The sequence below is a fragment of the Anomalospiza imberbis genome, chromosome 2 (genome assembly GCF_031753505.1).
Source record: "Anomalospiza imberbis isolate Cuckoo-Finch-1a 21T00152 chromosome 2, ASM3175350v1, whole genome shotgun sequence".
Taxonomy (NCBI): domain Eukaryota; kingdom Metazoa; phylum Chordata; class Aves; order Passeriformes; family Viduidae; genus Anomalospiza; species Anomalospiza imberbis.
The window spans coordinates 39,789,450-39,815,658 of NC_089682.1; the positions used below are offsets into that span (position 1 = coordinate 39,789,450).

A 26,209-nucleotide genomic window follows, 5' to 3' on the forward strand; every position below is an offset into this window, starting at 1 on the left:
CGCCCTTAATGGAACCAGGGCCCTCTGAGAAATTAGAAAACACTGTATCCTAGTGCAGGGGCAAGTCAGGAAGAGTTCAGCAGAAATTGCTCAGTCTCATTTCATAAGCAGAGATAATTTACTGCTTTCAATGTTAATAAAACATGCCCCATTTTAACATTTGGAACAGAATATTTTTCTCTTCTGTAATAAGCCAGAATGAAAATATGATTAATACATACAAAAATTGGTCTCTGAATAGTCTGAGGTGAGTGGGCTGTATATATCTGGCACTTGAAATGACATGGAGGTAACTTACTGTTCTCCATTTTGGGATGCACAGGTAGATCCCAGAGGAAGGAGGGAATTAATTGGAAGTTAATTCCTTTTCTAACACACACACACACAAAAAGAGTGACTATTTAGGTCTTGCTCTTGAAGCATAAAATAAAAGTGACAGGAAGCAGCTGGCAACAAATGCAGCTCTGGCAAGAACCCGTAGTCTTCTTAGGTGACACACCCAATAGACAACAAAAACCACAATCCCCAAATATTTCTGCATAATACAAACCTTCTGATTCACAATAATCAAATTGGCAGAAATGGAATTTATAAAACTTCAAGATCAAGTGGAAGAAGTAACATGTAATGCAGAGCACAGAATTAGCATGATGAAGATCATGGGCTGCTGACTATTGGCAGTAGAACACTTTGGAAAACCAAGAAAGTCAATATCATGGGAATGTCAGGGAAAGAACCAGAAAAAAGCCTTACAAAATCATGGTTTTTAGGAAAGCAGCTTCATATGTCTCTGTGATCCCCTCTGATGATACGCAGGAAGAAAATATACTTCTAGACAATACTATGGCCACATTTGTATAAATGGTAAATAGATAAAAATTAATTTCTGCTAGTACTATTACACACAAAATATATATTATTTTTATTGGCTTGGTTCTACTTGTAGTTACAGAACTTCAGTGCAAATCCATCATCAGTGAAAATCCCCAGAAAAATCAGCAGATCTCACCACATAATGGCTTTATATTCCTGACTCCTAACTCCTGGCAGCAATATTAAGGAAAGCATTTTCCTTGAACATTTCACACTGCTATATGAACCTGACAAACAGAGTTTCTTGCAGTGATACACAGCAAATTACATTAACTTTCTCTGAATCATCCCAGCAACTGTGTAAGGTTCCAATCAGCCTCAGAATATGAGGCTAAGAGGTGATTTGATTTTATCACGTTCCTTTACCCAAAGTCGCACTGCAAAACTGGCTTGAATAGAAGACAAAATTGATGCTACAGGCTTTGCTTAATCTTGCTCTGTACCTCAGCACATACCTGAATCTTGAACAGGTATATCTCACCATTTCCATCTAAAGCATTCTGTGTTTTGGAGGGGAAAAAAAAAAGGTTGGAGAAAAAAGAAATAGAGAAAAAATAAATCAGAGACAGAAAAACAAAGATAAGAGAAAAATGCATGAAATATAAATTAAAGTGAGAAAATAACTCGGAGGGGAAGAGGGGGAACATTAACTTTAGGGAAACAAAAAAAGAAAAAGCAAGGTAAAGGAAGGGAAAAAGAGGAATAAAAGCAAAAAGAAAAACAAAGTAAAGAGCAAAGAGCTCAGGTAAGCCATCCCTGTGATTCAATATTTTAATGCAATCTAACAACAATGAAATAAAGCACAGACATTAATCTGATCAGCCCAGTCATCCCAGAACATCCAAATATCACCCCAAGAGAGAGGGAGCAGGGAAGAGGAGGGCAGAGCACGAGCTGGTGAGCTTGGCTGTCCTGGAGTGGCGCAGGAAGCCACAGAAGGAAGAACCATCAACTGGAAGTTGAGTTCACACGTACTAGCACAGTAAATGGAAAAGTTGCAGCACATCTTGGTGCACTCACCATACCTAATGGTACAACCATCTGTGAAAACAGAAAAATGGTTGAGAGCTGCAGAATATTCCTCAGCCAATTATCCACAGTTGCTGGGTACTTCCAAATAACTATTAGTGTGCCTGAGCAGACTACCCTCTCCACACACAGGCAAAAGGCTTTTGTTCACGTGAGAAGCCAGCCATCCTCAGGGCCCTTATGGCAGGGCACAAAAACTAGCATTTTAAAAATTCAACACAAGCAGCGCTATGTTGCCACCAGCCTCCTCTTCCTCATTCTTTCTTGGATGCTTTTGCTTGGCTTCATTCCAATTTAACAGACAGCTCCCTTCATGCTTGCATGGGTGTTTCCCTACATTTTTGGGTGGTACCTCACATTCTTTATTGTGACGGTGGTGAGGCCCAAAGAAGTTCTGGATGCCCCAGCCCTGAAAATGTTCAAGGCCAGTCTGGGTGGAGCTCTGAGCGACTTGGTCTAGGAAAGGTGTCCCTGCCCATGGGATACTGGGTGATCTTTAAGACCCTTCCAAGCCAAACCTTTCTGTGATTTTATGACTAAACAAGAGGTGCCAAAGGGGAATATGGCCTCCCCACACTGCATGCCAGCTCTGGGACCACAGCACAGCTGTACCCCAAGTCTGCTGTCAGACTCCCTCTCTACCAGTCTGACAGCAGCACAAACACCCTCACGTTTCAAAAGGCAAAGCCTTGCAAGGGCAAAAGCTTCCAGATGGTCAAGCCCCACTGTCTGGAAAGGCACCAAGGGACTGGAGAGCTGCAAAGAACAGCTAAAGCGTACACGCAGTCTACAACGGCACTGCAGACTAAAGTTAATTAAAGTTTGATCGGTCTCTTTGTGGCTCAAACAAACTGATGCTGCTCAAACAAGATAGATGTCTGCGAGCAGTCACAGCAGTCTTTCAGGCAAGCAAAGCCCCGCACGGCCATTTCCAGGTAGCCAGGAGTGTACCCAGGGAAAGGGAGCACATCCAGCAAAGGGATAAACAGGCGGAGCACGCACCTGCCAGAGCAAGGAACGAGGGGAAAGGAGCAAAAAGGAGCCCCCGCTCCCAAGGCAGCTGCTAACCAGCACCTGCCAGCTTAGGCCCAAATCCAGGCCTCGGTCAAACTGATGATCGTAAACTCAGGGAATTACATGGAAACTGAATTAATTTCCTCGGCTGAGGTTCCAGCAATTTGTTTAAAGGAAGTGAAGATAAAGGCATGATGTTTATGGGGTAGGAGGGAAGGTGGCGGGGTCAAAATTATTCTAGGCTAGATATCCATGCCTTAATCCTTCGTTCTAGCTTTCAGGCCCTTAGAAAGAAAACATTTTTATAGGATTTACATTTACATGATGATTACAAATAACCATCTGTCTGCTTCCACTTTTTCAATCTGGTCCACGTCCCACGAGCCCCCAGCCTGTGGTCAGAGCAGCTAAGCTGGAAGGAAGAAGTGGATGCCCGTCAGGAGGCTTTGGGATAATTGCATTCTTCTCCCACCAGCGCTTGTCTCTCTGCCTCCTCCCCCTCTGTGCGCATGGTGAACATCTGAAATTACTGGGGACAGGAGGGAGGGAAAGAGTATCTTTGTTGCCTTTTTCAGTGAATTATAATGTCTTAAAACACAGCTACATCTGTTGTGCTGACTAGAGGGTATAAAGAGATATCGAGTAAATATTAATGGGCTTCTGGAACTTGGGTCCCGGTAGCTCATCTTCCCCCTCCTGTCCTGTTTTGTGCTTATCTCAGAATAATATTATTCTCATATAAAAATTTTACACAGCCACATCGGTGGTGGTTTGGTCACCTGCCACACCACAGGTAGGTCTCCCCTGATCCAAGGCACTTCCCCACAGGCATTTTCCTAAATCCTCATCTCTCTGCCACTGCTTTAGCACTTCCCCCCTCTGATACACACTGATATGAACAATCAACATGAGTTATTAAGTCAAATAACTGCCCAGATGTCATGCAGTGGACAGATTAAAGGATTATTATACTTTAGGTAGCATATGGTGCAGAGAGGTATTTTAGATCTTGACTAATGTGTATGATCTGCTGAAATGGTCCCTGAGCAAGCCAGCACTACCTGCTGAAACAGGGTGACAGAAAAAAACCCCAAGAGGTCACAGACAACTTCCCTTGTGAAGAATAATAATACACTTTGTTTGAAGATGCTGCTGCCCGACCTCTTTGTTTCAGCAACTGTCTCTGCCTCATTTTGTAAGGAAAATTGTAATAAAAACACCCGAACTTGGCAATAGTCCTAGTCAAGACTCTCAGGGAGTTCTTGAGCTCCCTCTGCATGTGCAGAGAAAAAAGCAGCAGCCAGGAAAAAAGCTGCTACCTTTAAAAAAAATATATTAGAGGAAGCTATACATTTTTTCCTCCCATTTTTCCCATCCTTTGCCTATCTCCTGATACTGACACTGCCTAGCAGACACCAATGATAGTTAATATACCATGACTTAAATATGTTCAGTAAAATGAAGCCTCAAGTCCATGAGAATCTTTTTCAGAGGTGTTAGGATATTTTCAAAGAGCCTAGCAGCGTCAACAAAATTTGATTAGTAAGGTACCTAGACAACAAAGTAACGATGGGCACAGAGATATCTGCATCAACAAACAAAAGGAGAATCTTTCTCCTTGCCAATTCAGCAACATTCTTTGGCCTCATGCCTTTTTCTCACTCAATATTTCATGTGCTTGCCCAGTACTTGCAGCTCAAGGTAGCTTCACAGGCCTCAGTAAAGACAAACAATTGGAGAAAACCCTGACACATCCTCTACAAGTTTTAACTGTTCATATACACAGATATAGACATACAAAAATTATGATGAACATCAATGTCTAAATGTAAAAGCATTGCTTCTAAAGACAGAATGTATTAAACCAGGTGAACAGAGAATTACAGTGTTGAGGTGGGTGAAGTGACAGTGGCATTCCAAATAAAGAGAGATTCCAAATGGAGTCAGTGGAAGATAGCTGGCTTTTTGCCTCTCCTTTAAACAGCAATCTGAGGTGTATCCCAACTAGCTGACTGTAAAAAGGTCAGGAAAGAAGATGGACTTTTTCCTTTCTTATTTGCAGCACACACTGCCAGGAGTCAGATTTGAAATCTTTCTAGCCCAGTTAAGGGCACTACCGACCTACTTTCCCTTTTGCACAATTACACAGGCATACAAGTCATAGTTACTGCAGAGTTTAGTTTATGATTTCTTTCTGATTTTTTAAAGGCTGCTATTTGGGCTGAACTAAGCATATGCAATACAGCCTGAATATACTTACTGAAAAGTTGTATAATCTGCTTGCCTTTCTTGTGATTCACTGTGATCACTTGAATGCAATCTGACATCTCTGTAATTTTTTTTTTCTGAAAGATTTTATATGACTACTAGATAGCATGAAGAGCAGAGTATTTTCTAATTTAGAACATAACGTATTTATGTTTAAGCCTCCTGGTTGAAAACAAAGTTCTATCACCTGTCTTCCTTGCAATGAATCCCTGATAACCTTCTCCCTTTTTTAAACTCCCACCTCCTTCCACAAGCAAATTCTGAATGCTGCAGTTAACAGTCAGCAATCTCATTACCCATCTGCTATAAATCTTAAAAAGCATCACTGTGTTTTGACAGTCAAGAAAGGCAAAGGGAAGCAATAAGCATAACCAAGTATTCTTTATGAATGCAAATATCCTGAAGACCACATTGAAGTAATTTCAGAAATCTAAAGCTATACAACGTAATACGTTGAAAAATTTTCTCTAGGATACAGAACAGATTTCTTTTTTCTTATTCTTAAAGCATAATCAGTCTTGATGAATGCACTGCACAGATTGCTAATGTGAGCAAGAGACACATTACTAGGAGCTTTATTTCACAGAAACTGAAAGCCCAACTACTTGCTTAAAGTTCAGAGACTTTCTAGAAGAACTGATAACATAATTATAGACAAAAAACTTTTTAAAAGTGCATGGTCTGCTGTAAGTCTTCAAATTTAGCAAGGATCAGACATTTAGTAGTTTAACTCAGATCTGAAGATAGCTTTTACGTGATCTTCACTATTAATGGACTACATATTCAGAAAATCATGGGCATTATATAAGTAAAGAAATTACTTGCTTATTTTTTACCAACTAATGTGAATATCAGATGCGGAAGCAAACACAGCTTAAGGAAACACCACATGAAAATTGAACTGACACTTTTTCTGTCACTTTTATGCCAGAATGTCTTCCTTACAGCAGGAATATGGGCCAAGTTTCACCAAAAGCACTAGAGACTCTTCAAATCCCATCAACAATGCTTCCCTCCCAACAATGCAGTAGGGAGGATTGTGTATAGGAAAAGAGGAAGTCCTCCATAATGTTCTAGGCTACTGCTATAAAAGGACAGTTTGGACTTTGCCTGTCTGCCTTTGGTCGTCAACCAACGAAAAAAAGAAACTTAAAAGAATTATAAATACATAAGAATTTTCAAAAGAAATGTCTCCCAAAAAACCTTAGACATTACTGATATACAAACAAAACTCTGGTGGGAGCTTTTCACCATGTGGTTGAGAAGAGCACACAAGAAACTGCACTGTACATTTTGAGTCTGTGTGTACAGCAGAAAGAGTCCCCAGAATGTGCAGATTTAATTAGTGAGGTTCAGAAGCTACAGTATATTAACACACAGGTTCGCTGTTGTGAGTACAAAAGTTGCACGGCAAGGTACCTGCAGCACTGTGCTCAACCCAATGAAAGCTACCTAGAGTTTGAGACAACATTGAACGACTGCATTTTTTCTGTTTTCAGACTGAAGTTGGCTTTCCTACAACCACTTTAACTCCATCAGTCCCCTGAGCTTCCACTTCGAGTCCAGCCAAAACACCTAAAATGTACATGTGCCCTCAGTAAAACAAAGGAATAAGAGCAGCTGAGAATCATGAAAATGAATACAAATGAATGAATATTTCTTTTATGAGAAATATAGAATGTTACATGCTTCATTTAGCCAATATAATACAGACTGCAATCTCAGAGCTCCACTGAAGTGTGAATAGCCTCTAATAAACTTCTTGTGTACACATGCACAACACATACACAACAGCTGGGATGCTTTCCCGTCTTGGCAGGGGGCACTGCCACATTACTGCAATACTTCAGACACATTAGGCAAAGCATCAAACAAAACAGGCCATTGCCCAACATAGGAATCCTCTTCCATCCATCCTCCATTTCCCCATGCCCAACCATGGTCTCTATCTGTTAATTGTAAGCTAAAACTCATCTATTCGATTTTTTGTGAACAGGATTTTTTTTTTTTTTTTGTGCTGCTCCCTTCAGAAGTCAGGATTGGAAATGAGATATTTAAGCAGACATAGCAAGGCATGTATTCCTCAATAAGCTTTTGTAACTCCATCATGAGGGGGCCGTGCAGCCACACTTCATCCGACATGGAGCGTGAGATGTGTCCACAGCTGACACACAACACCAGTGGGAGCCACCTGCTGCCTCTTCAATACTTCCCTTCTCATACTGCAAACTGTCCCCATGTCAATTTTGGGGTGCTTGCCAGATGCCATTTCAACAGGCTCCATAAGCCTGGCTGGCCTCATGTGCTCTGTCCCACAAACAGGCACGTCATGGCATTTGGCTCAGCAGTGCCATCTCCTTCTGGATCCAACCTTCAGTCATCAAACTTTTGAAAGGCTCAATGGTTTCCACTTTTTATAGAATTTGTCCCAGCAAATACAGAATGGAAACTGGAAAAGAATAAAATGGCTCACATGGCTGTTACTGAGGCATGTCCAGTCACCCCCTCTGAAAGAATTTACTACAAAGCCCCACCTCCTAAAATTCCTCTATGACTCATGTTTGCATATTATTTCAATTCAATATTATTTTAATAACATTCAATAAATTAAAGAAGTAGGGATGAATGGCCTAGAGAAACTAGAGAACTAGAAGCTGTTCTTTAGAGCACCTACTCTGTCATCTCTTAACACAATAAAAACTCTCTTCTTCCTATGTTAGGGTCATTTTTGAAGTTTGTCATTGGATTCTTCCTTCAAAAAAAGGAATCTGAAATTATTTCAAATTTAACAATGAACAAAAAAAAGGTTAGAGAACATATTTTCTGTATTGTCTTATTTTATCATTCTGCATAAAAAATTTAAGTTTCTAGATCTCCAAAAACAGAAGGAGCAACATGATATGTAGAACCTATATTAAAGTGCTCTTGGGATGAAATAGTTTCAGTTCTGTCAACTAGGAATTAATCCACAAACATCTAGATAAAACAGTATTTTTCTATGGTTTAAACATGACAAGAAAGCCTCAGTTTTGAGATTTTATGCAAAATAAAGAAGAAACTAGTGTAATTTGCCAGTAACCTTTTGCAGTTTTGATCTATTCAAATAGCACAAGGAATTACTTCTATACAATATAAAATATAACTCTCACTTTTTTTCAAAAGTAAAAAAGAACCTAGGAGTTCACATTGCCCTCATTATTATTCACTACATGACGCGAGAGGAAAGAAAAGGAAAAAAAATTAAAGAAGCAGGTGCTAAGACCAACCATAATAGCCTGAAGCAACCATTTCGAAAGGGGAGCTTAAGCACCCAGAGAGAGACCAGAACCTGAATGTCCAGCTCCAGCCTCCAGTCACATTGTGCTGCACCTGAGACTCCAAATGATCTTCAGCTGAGGGGTTAGACTCAGACACACTGCTAAAATACAGTAGCATAATTTTGGGGTGTGCAGTAAATGTGAAACGACTTTTTTCTTTTTTTTTTTTAAACTAATACCACTGTCCCAAAGTGCTGTTTCATGTACAACAAATTTTACAGAATTAAAAAAACCCCAATGAGTGCAAGAAACTAGAGCAATAAAATAAAGCACTCACATGACACACATCCTTCTAAACCCTTGGTGCTGAATATTCCTCTGGCAATTCAGTACAAGAGAAAGCCAGGGTAACCACAGGTCTGCTGATTCCTTTGAAATAAGAGAAAACTGACAAAGAGCACAACACGACTATGTACCCCATGATAGAAAAGCAGCAGCCTGAGATGTGCCTGTGAAACAGCCTTTAAGTTACTCAACAGATGGAACAGCATAGCCCTTCCTATGAAGGGCACACATTCCTCTGAAGGGTCTGAAATGCCTCTGTAAATCCCACATTAGAATACTAAATCCATTTTACAATCTATCCTCTTCCTCTTACCTCCCTTCTAACTGCAAGTGTAACAAAGACTCTGTTCCAGCTCAGGCAGCATTCCACAACTAAATGTTAAACAGGTTTAAACAGAAACATCCCGGCACATTTAAGTCACTCATTTCCCTCCTTAGCACGGATTTCAACTAGACACACAGTACCTGTGTCTGTAGTTACCACAAACCAGTTAATCTGTGTACATTTATAGAGATACTTTGATTGCACTGGAAAGCAAGAGGCTATACCAACTAGATAAAATATTCAAGCACCATATGATAGGCAAAGCACAATATTGAAAGAGGCAGATTAGATTATTAGACAGGACAGGATTGGGTGGAGGGAATTTTTAGCCTCCACCACAGTATTCACCTGGGATAGATTTTAGGCCAAATACTACAAACATTTCCTTCCATGCCAATTAGAAAAAGAAAAGAAAAAAAAAAGCAACAACTGTTGCTGAGAATCTTTAACCCAGATCACTCTACTGACCCAGTTCACAGCCCAGATTCATAAACAACTGAGAGAATGACAAGCTATTACAAGCAGAGGAAATAAGTGGCCAGGAGAGAATAGCACTACTTAAAGCAGATTTTCCAGCAAGGAAAATGTGCTGTTAAACTATGCAGTATGCTTCCTCATATTCAGACTAAGGAATTTAGAATAAGGAATATATAAAATGCAATAGCTCATATAACCAGTGCATGCTGTGGGATTTTTCTGAGACCAGGAGAACTGGAAATATTCTGCAGTTCACTTGTGCGGCTTCAATTAAGGCAAATTGAATTAAACTCTCCCTCGAGGAGGACCTCTGTAGCTCTGCTCCTCCTTTTCTGAACAATTCCAGATGTAGGTGTAGAACATTTTCAGTTTCTCTCTGAAAAATTCCACATGCCTGGCTGTGCTCACATTCATACAAAGAGGTGAGCTTTTGGGGGAAAAGACATGGGGCACTAAACAATGCTCAGTCAATAGCTGGCACACGTCTGATTTTACAACTTAATTCTGTTCACAGGGGCTTCCCTCCTTCCTTAGGAACAGACAGGTCTGCTGGAAACAACTCAGAAGAGATGGAAACACTTCTGCTGCTGAAGAAATAGAAGTCTAGTACTGTGTGGCTCATATTCACACAGCCAGTGGCACTTGGTTTTCTTTCTCTCATATCCAGAAATTATTATCTGCTGAATGTTTCTTTGCTCTTCCTTTCACCTGTTCAATCCAAGGTATTAATCAGGCTTCCTGTTCAAATGCCAGCAGTACCCTGACTTCTGTTGCAAGGAATCACCCTTCCAGTGAAGGTCTTAGCATTTTGAGGCTCAGAGACCAGAACTGCCAATCTTGGGACCCACTTTTGGGTCTGGCTCAAGCAGGAGCGACAGAACTCCTGCAGGTCGAATTGCTGGCCTCAGTTCATCATTTTTCTCTTTCAAGGAGACATCTGCCTAGAAAGTTCTTTCCCCTTCAAGAGCAGGGTTTAGGAGTTCAGCTCCATTTTACTGAAACTCACCAAAGCTTTCTACACCCGTAGAGGCTTCCCTCACTCCACTAAAAGGCTGTGACACCAATTAAATAATTTATTTATTTTTAAATAGCAGATGACAGAGCTATCCTATGAACAAGAGACTATACTAAATCAGCACAACTAGTACTTTGCTTAAGATTTTAAGATTTTTTTCTCGTTCTTTTCTAATCAATTATCTGGGGTGCTGAGCTACAACCATCCCTCCTTTATCAAATTGCTAAACAGAAATGCCAACTTTGGCAAAGCAGTAAATTCAATGTGTAGCTGAAATTACTGAACATGAGCACTTTAAATACACATTATGCAGGATCTCAACAACACCTAAATACACATTTGAATTTAAATGCAGGCAGAGCTGTTATGTGGAAATTTACCTGTGATTTCTGGGCATCCAGGAGCCTGGACTGCAGCCATTCATCACTGTTACAGTGGGCATGTCAGGAGACCTGGTAGTTTGGATTCAAATCCCTACCAGTCCTTTTTAAAGTAATAAATCCAAGACATTTATTCAGAACCTGCCTTCAGATCCTACTGGCAATGGTAAATCCATTAAACTTTGCTTTCACTGTTCATGATGTTTATAAAAATAGTAGGTGGAATTACAAACGAGCAATACAAAGCTTGGTATTTTTTCTCCTCAGATGTAATAATGAACTGGATAAGAACAAAGTTGACCCAGGGATTTCAATACAGAAACTTTCATTGGAAGCCTGAGCAGTAGTGTGCAAACCCATGTTTTAATGTCAATATAATAATGGCATTTCTATGCCTACTAATAAGTATAGATCTACTGCTGAATTCATGGTTGAAGTGACATCATAAAATGAGTTATATTTCTTCTTAAACTATATAATTAACTCTTAATGAACCCCTTCCTTTTCCTAGTAAATTCAATTTTGTCTAATCCTTGGGTTTATGGTAATGTTGAGCTCATTAAAATGTTACTTAAAACTCATTAAAATGCACACTGAGAGGTAACAGCTTCATTGCAGTAATATGTTGTAAAAGAAAAAAGAATGCTTTATTATCATTTAATTGTTTCCAAGACTGAATACATTTGCATAGTGATGAGGTTCACAGGATATTTTCAGTAGTGCTCAATAATTAAGCAGCTCAGTAATTAAAAATGCATTTTCTAAAAATAATTTTATGTTCCTGCTTACTCCCTGTTGTTTTTCCAACTGGGAGAAGTGTTCATGTTGATACAGTTTACAGAACTGAGAAACAGTGATACCTGAATTGACATTAAAAAAAGGTAACAGTTAAAGCCTTTGGTAAATTCCTGTTTCAAGATAATAAGGTAAAATTGCCACCAATATATATTACAAGTCAGACTTCCTAAGTCATATTATATCCCTCCAATCACTTTTTCAACACAAGGGACAACCAGGAATTATGCAGGGGCCTTTCAGTTGCAAAGCCTTACTCTCATTTTCATAATTTATTGCTATCATAGGTGTGAACATGATAGAATCTCCAAGCAGAGGTCAGCTGGGCCCTGGACTTGGCTAGTAAAAAATTCTGGCCAAAAGTGTGCCTCAGGATTAGAATTTCCTGTACTATAATGGTGGATAGTATTATGGTTAGGTATGTGGTTCATAGATTTATATTAAACATGAAAGTCCAATCATATTTATTTTAACTTTCTATTGGAATAAATTGCTGTGCTGGTTTAGAAAAATTCAATGTGGTAATTCACAGTAATGAGTGAAAAATGTAGTGATAAAACAGTCAAAAGCTAGAGATAGTTACATCTTCTTGGTAAACACTATGAGAGTCTGAGGTCCCTCATTTGCCATGTGACATTAGGGTAGAAGATATTTTGCTGACTTTCATTTTAACTCCTGAAATGGGTAGAAAAGCTGACACACCTTGCCAGGGTACATAGCCCAGACTGTTAGATGGGAAAAACACAACTTGGAAGCCTAGAGTCATTCAAGGAAATGTCTTAATGCAACACCATTTAAGATGTCTTGAAGTACTAATTTAATGCCAATCACTGTTCTTTTCTATGGCTTTCAAATAATAATTCTACTTCTATAAAACAGATACTCTTTCTTTAATGTACAGATATCACAATGCACTCAGTATGGATTTTTCTGACTTGTGAAAGTTGATTAGCATGCCAAAGACACAATTAAACTTAAATACAGATGCAGCACGTTAGACATGTTAGTGTAAGGGGAACAAAAGAGAAAAGTAGTCTGTGAGCTTTCAATCTCTACACCATTAGTAGGGAATAACAGACTAGAACAAAAATAATCTAAAGAAATAAAAAAGTGAAGTACTAACCAGATTTACAAATTCAACAGCGGAAATTATCCTAGGTAATAGGACAGCATTTCTATGGTACCATGCTGGAATGTACAAAATGAAAACCAATTATCTGGCTTAACACAGATTTCCTGGGTGAGTGTGGACAATTAAATGAACTCAGATCCCAGATGCAGATGGATCATCAGACCTCTTTGGCTCCTTTTGCTGATTATTTAAATAGATCAGTCTCAGTGAGCTTTACACTGTACTTTCTACAGTTCCTCACACACTGGTCCAAATGACAATTCTATCATGCTTAACTTAATAAAATTTACAAAAACAAATCCAGGACACTTTTTCAGTGAGATATCAGTATGTGGGCTGAAAATTGTTGTTTAATACAGTAAGTCAGGTCATATTTCTTAATTTTGCTTTTGCTTTTGCTACTCCTTGATAAATCTAACTTTTCTGATGGAGATTACTATTTCTACACTAATTTACATCTCATGTTGTCAGTTGTTTCAAAAGAAAACAAATAACATGTCTTTTTAGAGGAGTAAACAATCTCTCATTTTATCTTTATTGCACACACTAGCAGATAAGTTAAGTAATTTCTCCCAAACACTCAGCAAGATGGAAATAAATAATTCTGAAAATAAGTAACTGGCATAATAAGAATTAATGCTGAAAACCCACTCCATGGTATTCTCTTCTATTAAGTAAAAAATAAATGATATACCATAAAAATAAACCAGAAGATGGATGGTACACTGAGAAGAGAAAAGAAAAAAGAAAAAAAAGAAGAAATTACATATTATACTTACTGGTTTTCTTCAACATAAGCACTGTGTAAACTGAAAAATCAGCAATAGAGGTTGTTTTAAAAAAAAAAAAAGTGAAAAATTGTACTAAAGCCTCAGTTTTCAGTTGCTATAGATAGAGGGACAACTGGACAGCAGAAATATATAGCTATAACTGATATTAATGCAAGATTTGAGAAATGATGGCTGCGCATATTCAAACCTCACAAGCAGAAACTCTTACATTAATTTTATGAACACAGAAGCAACCATTTTGTTTCAGAGCTCATACAATAATATTAAAAAGAGGAAAACAGAGAAACACTTCTTTCTTTTCTGCCTGAGTCATGTTGCTCACTGCATCCCTCTGCTGCTGCGGGACGTAGCTGGAGTGAGGTGAGATGAGATGTGCTCAGCAGCAGGACAGGATGGGAGCTTTAACACAAGTAATGTGCTGCTGGGAGCTCCAGGTGCTTGAAGAATTTCAACTAACCATTTCAGGTTATTTTTTAACTTGCACAAGGTAACTGCCAGATACAAACAGCATTTTATGTAGTGTAGTGGTATGGTATGGTGGTCACTTAAAGACATCAGATCTCTCTTTGTTAAAACACTGCGTAGTGCATTCTTCTACAGTGCTTCCTTGCTGGGGTTGTGCTGCATGTTACTCTTTCCAAACACATGGCTTTTATCTAATGAAGTTATTTCAAAAGGAGCAGTGAACATCTTGTGGGTCATATAATAAAAATGGAAGACTTGAATGAGGATTTCCACTTTTTCTCCATATCAAGACTAAAGACACTTGAGTCATACAACCTCCATGCAGATGAAAGACATTTATTCAAAAACATTGAAAGTCCTTCCATTGCCTGCTTGGAATTAATCTCAATCATAATGATGGCTCTTAGAGTGGATCTGTATATCCTGACTCAGTTCAAGACTAAGATTTTTACTGTCTACTCAACCTTTGACAAGGAAAGCTGAACTGCATACTACCGCATACTTTTGGAAAATCTATAAAGTAATAATGGAAAAAAGGGAGAGGAGAGGAGAGGAGAGGAGAGGAGAGGAGAGGAAGAGGAGAGGAAGAGGAGAGGGAGAGGGAGAGGGAGAGGGAGAGGGAGAGGGAGAGGGAGAGGGAGAGGGAGAGGGAGAGGGAGAGGGAGAGGGAGAGGGAGAGGGAGAGGGAGAGGGAGAGGGAGAGGGAGAGGAGAGGAGAGGAGAGGAGAGGGGCTCCAAAAAAACCAAACCCAAACAGCAGAAAGAATCACAAACTGGATCTCTTGCTATGAAAAACAAAAATTTCTGTTTTCCTAATATTTTCTGCAATAGTCAAAAAACGAGGTTCATTGGTAACAATAATCACCCTCAGGTTCTAAAACACCTCCAGAAGTATGAACTGTGTTTCAAATTTTTTAATTACCACAGCTTCTGTGTACCTTAGTCTGTATTTAACATTTCTTTTAGGAAATACCAATTCTTCCACCTCAGTACTTAACTGTCAGTGGTATTTAGCATCACCACTGAAAACAAGTCTGCTCAAGGCCACACACCAGCCTCACTGGTGTCCTCCCCAGCAATATATTCTTTAACAGCTGCTAGAGACTTTTACATGAACACGGGCAATCACGTCCCATTCTGCTGAATTCTTTATAGTTCTTTATATTCCTGATTATTTAGAAGTTCTCAAGCTACACAGTACTAAAAACCTCTATAAAAGGGAGTGTCCTCAATTCAGCCCAAATCATGACTAGAGGAGCTGCCTGCGATCAGAGGATGCTCTGGAAATTACTGCCCAAGATTTCCTCTAACTTTTGAAACAGTGATATGATTTCTGTTGTCTTTATCACTTGCATAGAGTACTTCTGTTGAGATTTGTACTGATTGCTGCTTTCAGACTCTGTAAAATGGCATATCTGCCAGAGATTTTAGAAATCTTTTTAGATATAGGGGAAAAAAATAGAGAAAGGGAAGGAAAGAGAAAAGAATGAATGGGGGGGGGGGGGGGAAGGGAGAAAGCTCGTCTGGGTATTTTCTCATTTCTTATTTAAAATACTGAAAACCACCGGTTCCAACTCCCCATTCTCCACCCCCTAACGAGAAATGTTAGTAACAAGAAGCGGCCCAGCCCACACCCTGATGTCTTTAATTGACTTCCTAGCGAGTGTTATCAAGAGGCACTGAAGCAGTGCTAATGGTGCCTGCAGATTGCTCACACATGGCATGGCTGGCATTCCTTGGACCTTAAAAGGGCTAATAGGAGAGTGTAATCTCCACTCAGCATGGAAGCAAAGACCACGAGTGATCTGGAAAACACAAGTAATTAGAAAGTATTCTGCCCCAGATGGAAGGGAGGTGGGAAATGAAGATAAAGCTGGTACCCAACCATGGAATCTCCTATTATGGAATTTCTAAGCACAATAGTGCATTATTTCAAAGCATATGACAATCAATACTGAAAGGAATAAGCCCATCTCACATAGAAATGGTAGCTTCTAGTTTTTACCTGTGACTGAACACTTCACAGAGAGATCTACAATCATGGTTACAGAGAGGGGGAGCTTTTAAGATTTTTTTTTTCCTATCAGCATTTCTCCAATAACTTCACTAAGACCACCAAACACCATATTTTTTACTAACATTGGCAACCTTTGAAAATTTAAAAAATTTTCATACTTGTGACTCTGAAGCGCTTAATAAACTCTGAACTAGCCTCACTGACGACTAAGAGGAATGAAGAAGTATTCAAGCGTTGCTTTACTAAAATAAAATTGTACAAATCATATTTAAAGCATTCAGAAATACTACCTGGGAGTCTAAAACAGGCATTGCAATGCTGCTAATGGGAAATTTGATGATTAGTGCAAAAAAACCTACAAAATGTCTTTAGATTAATTTTCACTATGCAACAGGCATATTTTCATCCTCTAGGTGTTCCTAAAATATGCTTAATAATTAAAGTACCTTTAAAACAACATTGCAAAAATATTTTCAAGGAAGATTAGGAAAAATGGAAAATCAGCTGTGATTTCAACTTGATTGCCCTACTGTGAAGGTAGTGGTTCATGAATGTTAAAGAGTGGATCTAAATAAAAAGGCAGGATGCTGTCACAGATATCTATTTAAACATTTACAAAAAAAAAAAAAAAGGCCAAGTAAAGCACCTTAAAGTTGACTTTTATGTAAAAGAAACTAAAGATATTGTGGTCATGATGTCTTCATTTAGCTGTAGAGTAGCTGATAGTTTAGAAACACACATTGATAAAATTGGACCTCCCTGATGGAAAACACTGCGCCTGTTTTATTTGAATTGTTGGACATTGTTAATGAAACAGGGAGAATGGTGGAGATTTGGTAGTTATAACTCACTTGGCTTGACAAAAGCCTGTGATAAGATTCTTGACAAGAAACAATTAAGGAAAATAAATAACTACAGGGTAAGAGGTAAATTCTTGTTGTGGATTAAAAATTAGCTAAGTGAGAGGAAACAAAGAGTGGTAAATAATGGATGCTCCTCCAAGTAGAGAGAAGTTAAGAGCTGGGTACCTCAGGGATCTGAAACAGGACAGGTGTTCAATATATACAATTGATGGGTTCAAAGTGAAAATACATTGAAAGTAAAAGCAAAGCAGTGAACAACTCAAAACTGTACTCCAAAGGATAAATATTGCAGACATCCAAGGATCTCAGGATCCATTGAATTTGAGATACAATACTGAAACAGCAGGCGGCATTTAATTTTATACAAAGATGAAGGTATATACATTTGGGAGGGTTACTGAAGGTCACCTATGTGCTCCAAATACATTTGGAATAACAATAACTAGAGATAAAGGGGTGAAAAATTCAGGAAAGATAAAAGCAATGAACTGTGGCAGTATGACTTCCAGTCAATTTAGATTATTTCTGAACTCCAAAATAGTATTTTATAATTGACACACAAAATTTCAATTGTTTTCTTGTTCAAATACTTCTGCATTTTCCCAGCCTAATTACTGTACTAAAATGAGAACTTTTCACAGTGTTTTATTTTCAATAAATATAGTTCAACCAGCTGTGTTCATCCTTATGTCTAGCATTACTAAAAGTGCCATACAATTATCAACATCTGTTAGAAGTGCTTTCCAAATTTGATTCCAAAAACATGTACTTCTGTATCCTGCCTTGAATCCAAATATAGAAAGAATAAAAAGCAGCACAAACAAAGAATCTGTCAAATACCAGCTGCAATTGCAGGGCACAGCTACAGAAACACATTAGAAATTAGTGTGATCCACCCCAAGTATTTACATCAGTCTTATCCAGCAGGCCCAGGCAACTCTACAGTCAAGATAAACGATGTGAGTTTTAGCACTCAGTAGCAACCCTGGAGTATTTGCCAGGAATCCTGGGAGAGTTTATATCATGTTGCCACCATCAACTAATGCCTTTGTCATGCAGACATACTCAAAGAAGACAGCAGGACTGAGGCTGCTTGTTTAAAAATTAGTGCAGACAGTTAATGAAGTTAGAGTACCAAATGTGTAGAACATCCAACTGGCAATGCTAATAACTTTTTTGATTAACATTTCAATTTTATGGCTACTTGGAGTGATGACCAAAGCTTAATCTGAGCAGATTTTCATCTACCCTTCTCCCAAAATGCATTACTAAATATTCACTCATTAAAAAAATGAGTGAATATATACTATATATACTGCTCTTTAAACAATACTATATGCATAATTTCTCCACTGCACCTCTCTATAGTCATACAAGTAATCCTGACAGTACACCTACCCATTCAGTAATCTCAAAATAAGAGTTTGGAAAGACTCAGTTAGATTGGCAGCATTGATCAGATGTGGTCATACAAAAAACCTGCTTGTTTTGTGTGCCCAAAGAAGCTACATGAAAGAGCAGAGCTCTTCCTAAATCAAGACTGGCAATGCTCTCCACCTGTCTCCTCAACATGGAGGCCAGAGTAAGACTTGATTTAAAACATATGTAAAAAATTTATTTCTGTTTTGTTCTTTTCCAAAGAAAGCTCCCCCTTCAGAAATTATACATCCATTTAAATATGTTTCAATGAAAATTAAAATTTGGCAATTTTCCATCAATTTAGGTTATCCTAATTGCCTCTGGTAGCTCAGTGCTCATGTACTTTGCCTTCTCACTGCCCCATTTCCATGCCTGAGGACCTAATTCCATGCTCCAACCTTCATTGCAGGCTAACCCTACAACTCTTCTGCTCTCTATTAAAATCTCTACACCCAAAATTCCAGTGATGTGGGTCTCAGCCTCACCCTCCATCACCTCGGATCCTAGGCCAGAGCCTGCCTGCATGTAGCAAGCTTATCTGTTTTTTTTCCAGGAGGTCAGACTGCTCTGGCAGTGCTGTCATCTCCACTTGCTGCTGCCTATGGAGAAGGGTGGACATGCTCAGGAAGAGGCAGGCACGGAGCAGAGATCCAGGTTTGGATCTACTTCATTCCTGTCCTGCACCCCCAAGGGCTCAGAGTGGACACTGCACTCTTCATGCAGATGGCACAAGGAGGTTGGGAAGAATGGGGAAAGAGAACAGAGAGAGAACTGGGTGAGAAGCGAGGCAAAGGAGGCAGAGGTAGACTCTTCAAGATGGCATGATCTTAAACCTTTCTTGAAAAGGCTGATTTAATGAGCTAGTGACAATGTGAAAGTGGAGAAAATCAATCCTGATTTTGTCTAGGTTCACATGTGAACACAGTGGGAACAGCAGCTGCTACCCTGGGATGATCCATTTATACAAAAATGAAGAATCAACATGTATGTTTGCACAGAGTATCTCCAGTTAGCTTAATATATCAACTTTCTAGTATTTTTTTCTTAATGTTTTAAAAATTACTGAAATGAAATATTTAAATACCATTTTTTTTATCTTAGCAAATACTGTTTTTGCAGTTTCCAATGGAGCTTGAAATTAGTATTTCTTTTTTTTCTGATATTTAACTGTTTCAATTGTATGAATGGTTCTGAGTATATTATTTTTAATTGTACATTATTTCTGGTCAGTTTAAAGAAACACACAATCTTTTGTATCTTACCTTTATATCACAAGGGCCTTTGACCATAGACTACAGATTGTCTCTTGTACTTTCTGAGAATTAAATTCTTTCTCCATAATTAGTATAATCATTCATATATCATGATATATATCACTATAATATATTTTATATATAGATATATAGATGATATATAGATGATAGATAGATAGATAGATAGATAGATAGATAGATAGATATCACTTTGCCCTTGAGAAATCTCCAGGGAAAAAGAGAAATAACAGCAAATGGAAAAATAGAAAGCTATTGTAGATTTTTGGGGTAAGGAATCACCTGTTTTAACACTTACTAAAACTTGACATAAAGAGAAAAAACCCTTAGGCTTGCTTTACATCAACATTCAGTTTTCTCATCTACCTGTAATGACCTATTTAATTAAACCCTTTGCTTTAAACAAATAGCTTTCTGCATGATGAGCCAGTACTGTGAAATTCAATGTGAGAGGCATTCAGTCTCTACTTTTGAGAAGTCATAAACAGCAAAAAATGACTTTTTTTAAAAAAACCCACCATAATTAAAAGTTACAAACACACTAATTTTAGCATTTAATTTAAATCTTCTTACCACTCCCTATAAGATTTTAAGCCTGCCTAAATAGGTAGTCTGAGATGCTTTGTATTAAGCAGCTGAGTCAGCAATTACCATGCTCACAAAATATGACAGAACAATTGATTACTGCCTCTTTTTTTTGTGCCTTCCAGATAACTGTTTTCCTTTGAAGTCAGAGGCCAAGAGATAAAACATCTGTTATCCTCCAAAGCACTCTTTTTAACTGGGGGTGTTCCCATGGCCAAGAAAACAGTGGTGTAATTACTATTTTGTTCCTAATAATTAGAAAATTGTTGAATAGATGATGTAAGTATAAAAAGCTTTTAAGCATGTACAGATATGCAGAAGTATATTGCATTTATTCACTTTTGTGCTCATTTTGCAGGAGTGAACAGCAGAGAGCTAAAACCAATCAAACATACACTGATATGTGTAGATGTTAACACTGGAAGGTGTTGTCCAACTCAGCAAAATGATGCACAGTGGACTAACAGCACTTAATTTATCAGAGAAGGCACACAATTTTCCTCTTACTAAAATGAATTACAATAGTGTTGTACCAAAAGCAGAGGAACAATCCTTTATAAAAGGGACACAAGTTCAAAGGAGAACAGGGCACTGGAGCTTTGCGTGTTTGCTTTGTTCTGTGGTACTGCAGCAACACATAGGGATGTTCTGCATATTAGGCCACATGTGACATGATGTTTTGTTGTATATGGAGGAAAAGTATCATTTCCATTGCACAAAAACACTTGAAAACCCATCTTTTCTAGTCATCAGTACACTCGAAAAGAGAGCATTAAAGACACAGAACAAATGGGAAGAAAAAAAAAATAATGCTTGACTAAACACATCCAGATAAAAATTAAAAATTTATTCTTTGCCAGTTGTCACCCCACTAAGGGATTTGAGATGCTTGAGTTTTCTCCATCTGTATAAAAGAAGCTCCCCTGCACCCAGGTCACAACTCGTGAGACACTGACTCTCTAGGTGTACGTAGTACATCTTGTAATCAGACCTGCCAGCCTCCCAAGAAAGTTACATATTAAATAAATATGGATTCTCTTTATTCCTTTCTTCCTTTCTCTTCTTTCCCACTTCTTTCTCCCTTCTTCTCATCATTCAGTGCTCCCTGGAGATCCTAGGTAGGATGGAAGCAGTGTGCAAACTGCTACAGTGCTCCCTTCGTTTCATCCTTTCACCTTGTAACTTGAACACAGCTGGCTGGATGTGCAGACATGTAATGGGGCCAGAAAAACTCTGTTAGGAAGTGCTCTCATCCTAACTTTGATCTGTATTATCCCCGTGATTGAGACAACAGAAGGACAAGACAGTGCAGGAATGGAAAATGATTAAAAATGGGAGTGAGGAAGATGAGAACTGAAAGAAGAATAGGCAGGTTCAGTAGCTGAGCAAGTGAATGTCCTGTATGTTCCAGTGACTCTTTTTAGACAGCAAGGCTGTGTTTGGAGAATGGGCAAGCAGCTTGTGCGGGATAAAAGGCGTACCAAACATACAGCAGAACCTCCAAAGCTGCTAGTCCAAGGACCAGCCTTCTTACCCACTAAATGTAACTAAAAACATTGTCTTGCTAACAAGAAAGCTATATCAACCTTCCTTTTTCCCCCCACCTAAGTCCTACAATTCCTTTAAAGAAAATCCATTTATTTACAGGATCTTAACTTTGGACTCTGTGTGTATTCACTCTATATCAGCAGAACTAAATTTACCCTGTGTATATCTTCACCTAAACTGGAAAATTCATAAAGACTTGCCATCAAAAAAAAAGTTTGGAAAAACTTACTGTAGGATCCTTTCAATAGATATTCAATAGAAATGCCTTTCATCCAGTTATATTTTCTTGAAGTTCATCATTCGTTCTCACCTTTCAAGCACCTAAATCTTTTGCAAGATTATTATTTTGCCCCACTTGTCTTCCTCCTTCCCAGTTCTTTAATACATATCTTAAACATTGCTGAAACTAGTATGCAACTCAAGACAATTTATTTTTTATCTTGTCATTGTGATGAAAAATAATTCCTTTTTCCTATTCTTATCTCCTACTTTTGGTTATTTTTCCTAGTTTGTAAGCCATGACAGTATTTTGTCTTTTACATGCATATTTTTAAAGCTTGACACAAAATTTAAATAAAAAATTTTCCCCAGCCACTTAACAGTAAATTAGAGAGGCAGGGTTCTCCTCAAGAAAAGTTATGACTTTGTTGCCATTTACAGATTCTTCTTTGGATGTTATCTTTTGTTCACTATTAAATTTACTTTTTTAGTACTCAATTAAGGACCACTGTTGCCCAAGACTGCTCCAAAACTAGTATTACTGACAGTCACATGATCTCACATTTTCTTCTAAACACCCCAGTTGTCCTAAAATGCTGCAGGTGCATGACAGAACGTACCCCAGATATCCCAGGGCAGGGCAGCATTTCAGAAAGCTTTTCAAATTCTGAAACTCATCTCTTTTTTTTCCTCAGCTCTCACCTCAATATCCCACTTGCAGCTTGCACCTGAAATCTGTTCCTGTATGTAAACTAGAAGTGCTGGCACATATATATGGTGAATCATTCAGAAACCATAATCACATCATACTTAGAATGCAGTTATCTTCTTATAACTTTAATGTCAGTCATACTAGTCAACTTCCATGTAATATTTAAGCAATACACATACTGAACAGGTAAAGGTTGAATCCATATTTGAATCAGTAACATCCAACGTGGCAGGCATAAAATAGCCATTGTTTTCCTTCTGTTTTCATTGTATACGGTGGGAAAACTGGCATATAAAACAGTTTCCACTGAAAATAAGCTCTTTAAATTAAAGGACTCCTTTGAGATTTGCTGTTTAAACTGTTGTGCATCCACAAAGAGGAGTTGAAGAGGGAAATCTACAATTGCAGCAAACCACTACTTAGACAGTAACACTTTGGCAGATGAGCCCCTCCAGATTCTGTGTTGCTCTAAGACAAACAGATTTATTAGACACTGTAGAGGACTTTTAAAGCATGGTGTTAAAGAAGAAAAAATGGAAAAGTACGAAAGAAAGCTTAACAAAAATACTGAAAATATTTTAAAAAGAGTGATTTCCCTCAACTGGAAAATAACAGAAACCCTCCCACATCTCTATTAGTAGAAACAACCAAGAAAAATAAACATAGTGGTTTCAAAAAACATTGATCAGAAGAGAAACAAGAAGATAGAGCAATTATAGAAGTATTTTGAGGGCTTCAAGATTCCGCTAGTCATATCCCTGAGAAACTAGACTTATTTAGTCCTGCTTTGAGCCGCAGACTCAACTAGAGAGCTCTGAAGGTCCCCAAAAGCCTTATGCTGTGATTCTCTGTTGAAGAACTGACTTACATGAGGACAGACAAATCAGAATAACCACGTCCGAGGAACTTCTAGGAGAATATATGTCACAACAACCCATGGATACTTCAAAGGAATAAGCCTTCTGTGTGGACACTGACATCCCAAAGAATCTTTAAGACAAGAAGAAAACGAATGGAGGAGAAATGGATGTGGAGGAACAATGATGCCAGCCTGAACACTTCCAGTCATTCCCACAGCAGCATCCTCTGAATGCAGAAGGAATTGATCCCTCTGCACTTTACATTGGAAGTTCTATATTCTTAGTGCCCCTAAAAAACACATTGGGAGCTCTTTTGTTTGGACAGCTATGAAACAGCCACCTCTACAGCAGGTGAAGTGAAGAGGAGGAGAAGAAGAGGAAGGACTGATTAAAAAAGAAGTTTCCTGTGCTTAACTGGGAAATCTGCTTAAACGGGATGTCTCCCAGGGAACTAATTTAAACCCGATGATACTTAATAGCTACGATTGGTGCTTAGTAAGTAGGGTAATTATGTTTAATGGGGATGCCTTAAGGCAATTGAGTGGCACTTAAGTCTTTTGTATGTCTCAATCTCATGGTACTTCTATCCATTTTCTCTTCCATAACAGCTATCAAAGCAGAAGAAATATATCCACCACCACCTGTTCCTCTGAGTCTGTCCCTTCTGTGCTAAATGCAGGGTCAACCACATGAGGCAAGTGTTTGTTGCCGCCTCTGCTTCTATCAATGCATGAGCCACAGCACCTAGCCAAAATATTGGCTTCTCTTATCATTATAGACTTACCTAATAATATGATGCTTCATACTGCCTTGCTGAAGCTAATGGAAGTTTTCCAGAGACAGAATCAGATTCAAGCTGAGTTCAGCTCATCCCCTTCCAGCAACACTGTGCTCTGCAGCAGGATTTCCTTTCAGCCAAATGGAACAAGAATATTCTACAGTTCTTTTAAAAAAATCTTCAGAAATGTAATAAGGACATGAAAATTGTGGGAATTTTTCTCCTGCATTTAAATTAACTATAGCTCTTGCTTTACTATATGAGGTAGTCTTTAAGACAATCTGGAATGTATTGGTTTTTTCTAATGCATAATCTATAACTAGGCATGTAAAAACAAAAATAGGGAGGAAAAAAAGCAACTTAAACTAGGACTTATATCAAGGGGAAAAAATAGCCACAGGTTGCCCATAAATAACTTTATGTTAGAGAACTAGAAAGTCCCTTACTATCAGCTAACAGATCTTCAAATGACTTTATAACAAGCATAGGGGAGTCACAAAACAGATTTTCAGATGGACCTCATTTAACACCTCTATGAAAGAGATGATATAATGTCATGTCCAGAATGGCTGGAGAATAGATTTATTGATCAGAATGTGGGTCTCAATCCTATTTTCCTAAAACCATTTTCAATACAAGGGTGAAGACAACAAAGCAAAATAAACCATCTTTAATTCAACTTACTGTCTCAAGGAAACTGCCAGCATCCTTTTAATACCGAATTATTTCTAGATTACCAGCAGTCTTACTTTTCTTGACCAAGAGTCTAGCTAGTCAGTGGAATACAAAATCTCACAATTTTTTTCATAGCAATGACTTGATATAAATAAATTGAAATGTTGCAAGCTAAGCACATGGATGCTGTACTAAACACTTGTAACCACAGGGTATATGCATTTGAAATTTAATACAACAAAAACAAAAAAGAAGTTGCAAAGCTGTTAGTGTTAAAAGGTACCAGCAAAGTGGTTTTATGAGGCTTCTCACTGAGCTGTGATAGACATGTGATTAAACCACAATTTTAATAAAAGTTACAGACCTACCATTAAAGATAATGAAAAAAAAACACACACACATATTTTATAATTTTCAATATACCTGTGCCAGATGGATAAAATACTCAATTTTCCACTCCAAACCTGAACTGTAGAAAGATCAGTTCCCAACTAGGGGGTAAAAATAACATTTTAAAGTCCATTTGCAGATCATACCTTGAGCCTACATAGACAAACTTCGTAGTCAGTATATTGTTTTTCTTGTTATATGTATTTCAATAATTATATGCATACTCTGTGTAAAATGTGTCTCTCTAAAATACTTATCAGTAAGAGACTGCAGACATCTTCTGTTACTGTACTCAATTCTCATTGATTACAACACTCCAAAGAGTTGGATTTTTTAAGGATCTCCCAGCTTCCCACTGTGCCATGCCTTAGAATCAAACATCCTTTTGGCAAAGTTATTATGCTTTTAAAGAACCATTAAAAAATAATTCTGTTTTGGAATACTCTAAAATCCACAGTTGTAATTCATCCTGAAACCCTAAAAGACTATCTTATCACCAGTCTGTTCTCCCTGCTCCTATGGAAATCAGCACAGATTTGTGTGAATGAAATCACCCAAATGATGAGAATTCTCATATTGGATTGTTCGATTTATCCTTAAACAAAGCAAACTGGTTAAGTCAAAACACAGTCCATTTTTGAACAGGAATTGGTAAAACTGTCAGCTATTAAGATTATTAATTAACATCAATGTTGATATCATTACC

At 38.1% G+C, this 26,209-nt stretch overlaps 1 protein-coding gene across 21 annotated transcripts in view; it reads right to left on the reverse strand.

The window, feature by feature from the left end:
* The window catches only part of ROBO2 (roundabout guidance receptor 2), a 1,029,216-nt gene that overhangs the window by 148,535 nt on the left and 854,472 nt on the right, over positions 1-26,209 (reverse strand). The gene's annotated exons all lie outside the window — the stretch shown is intronic.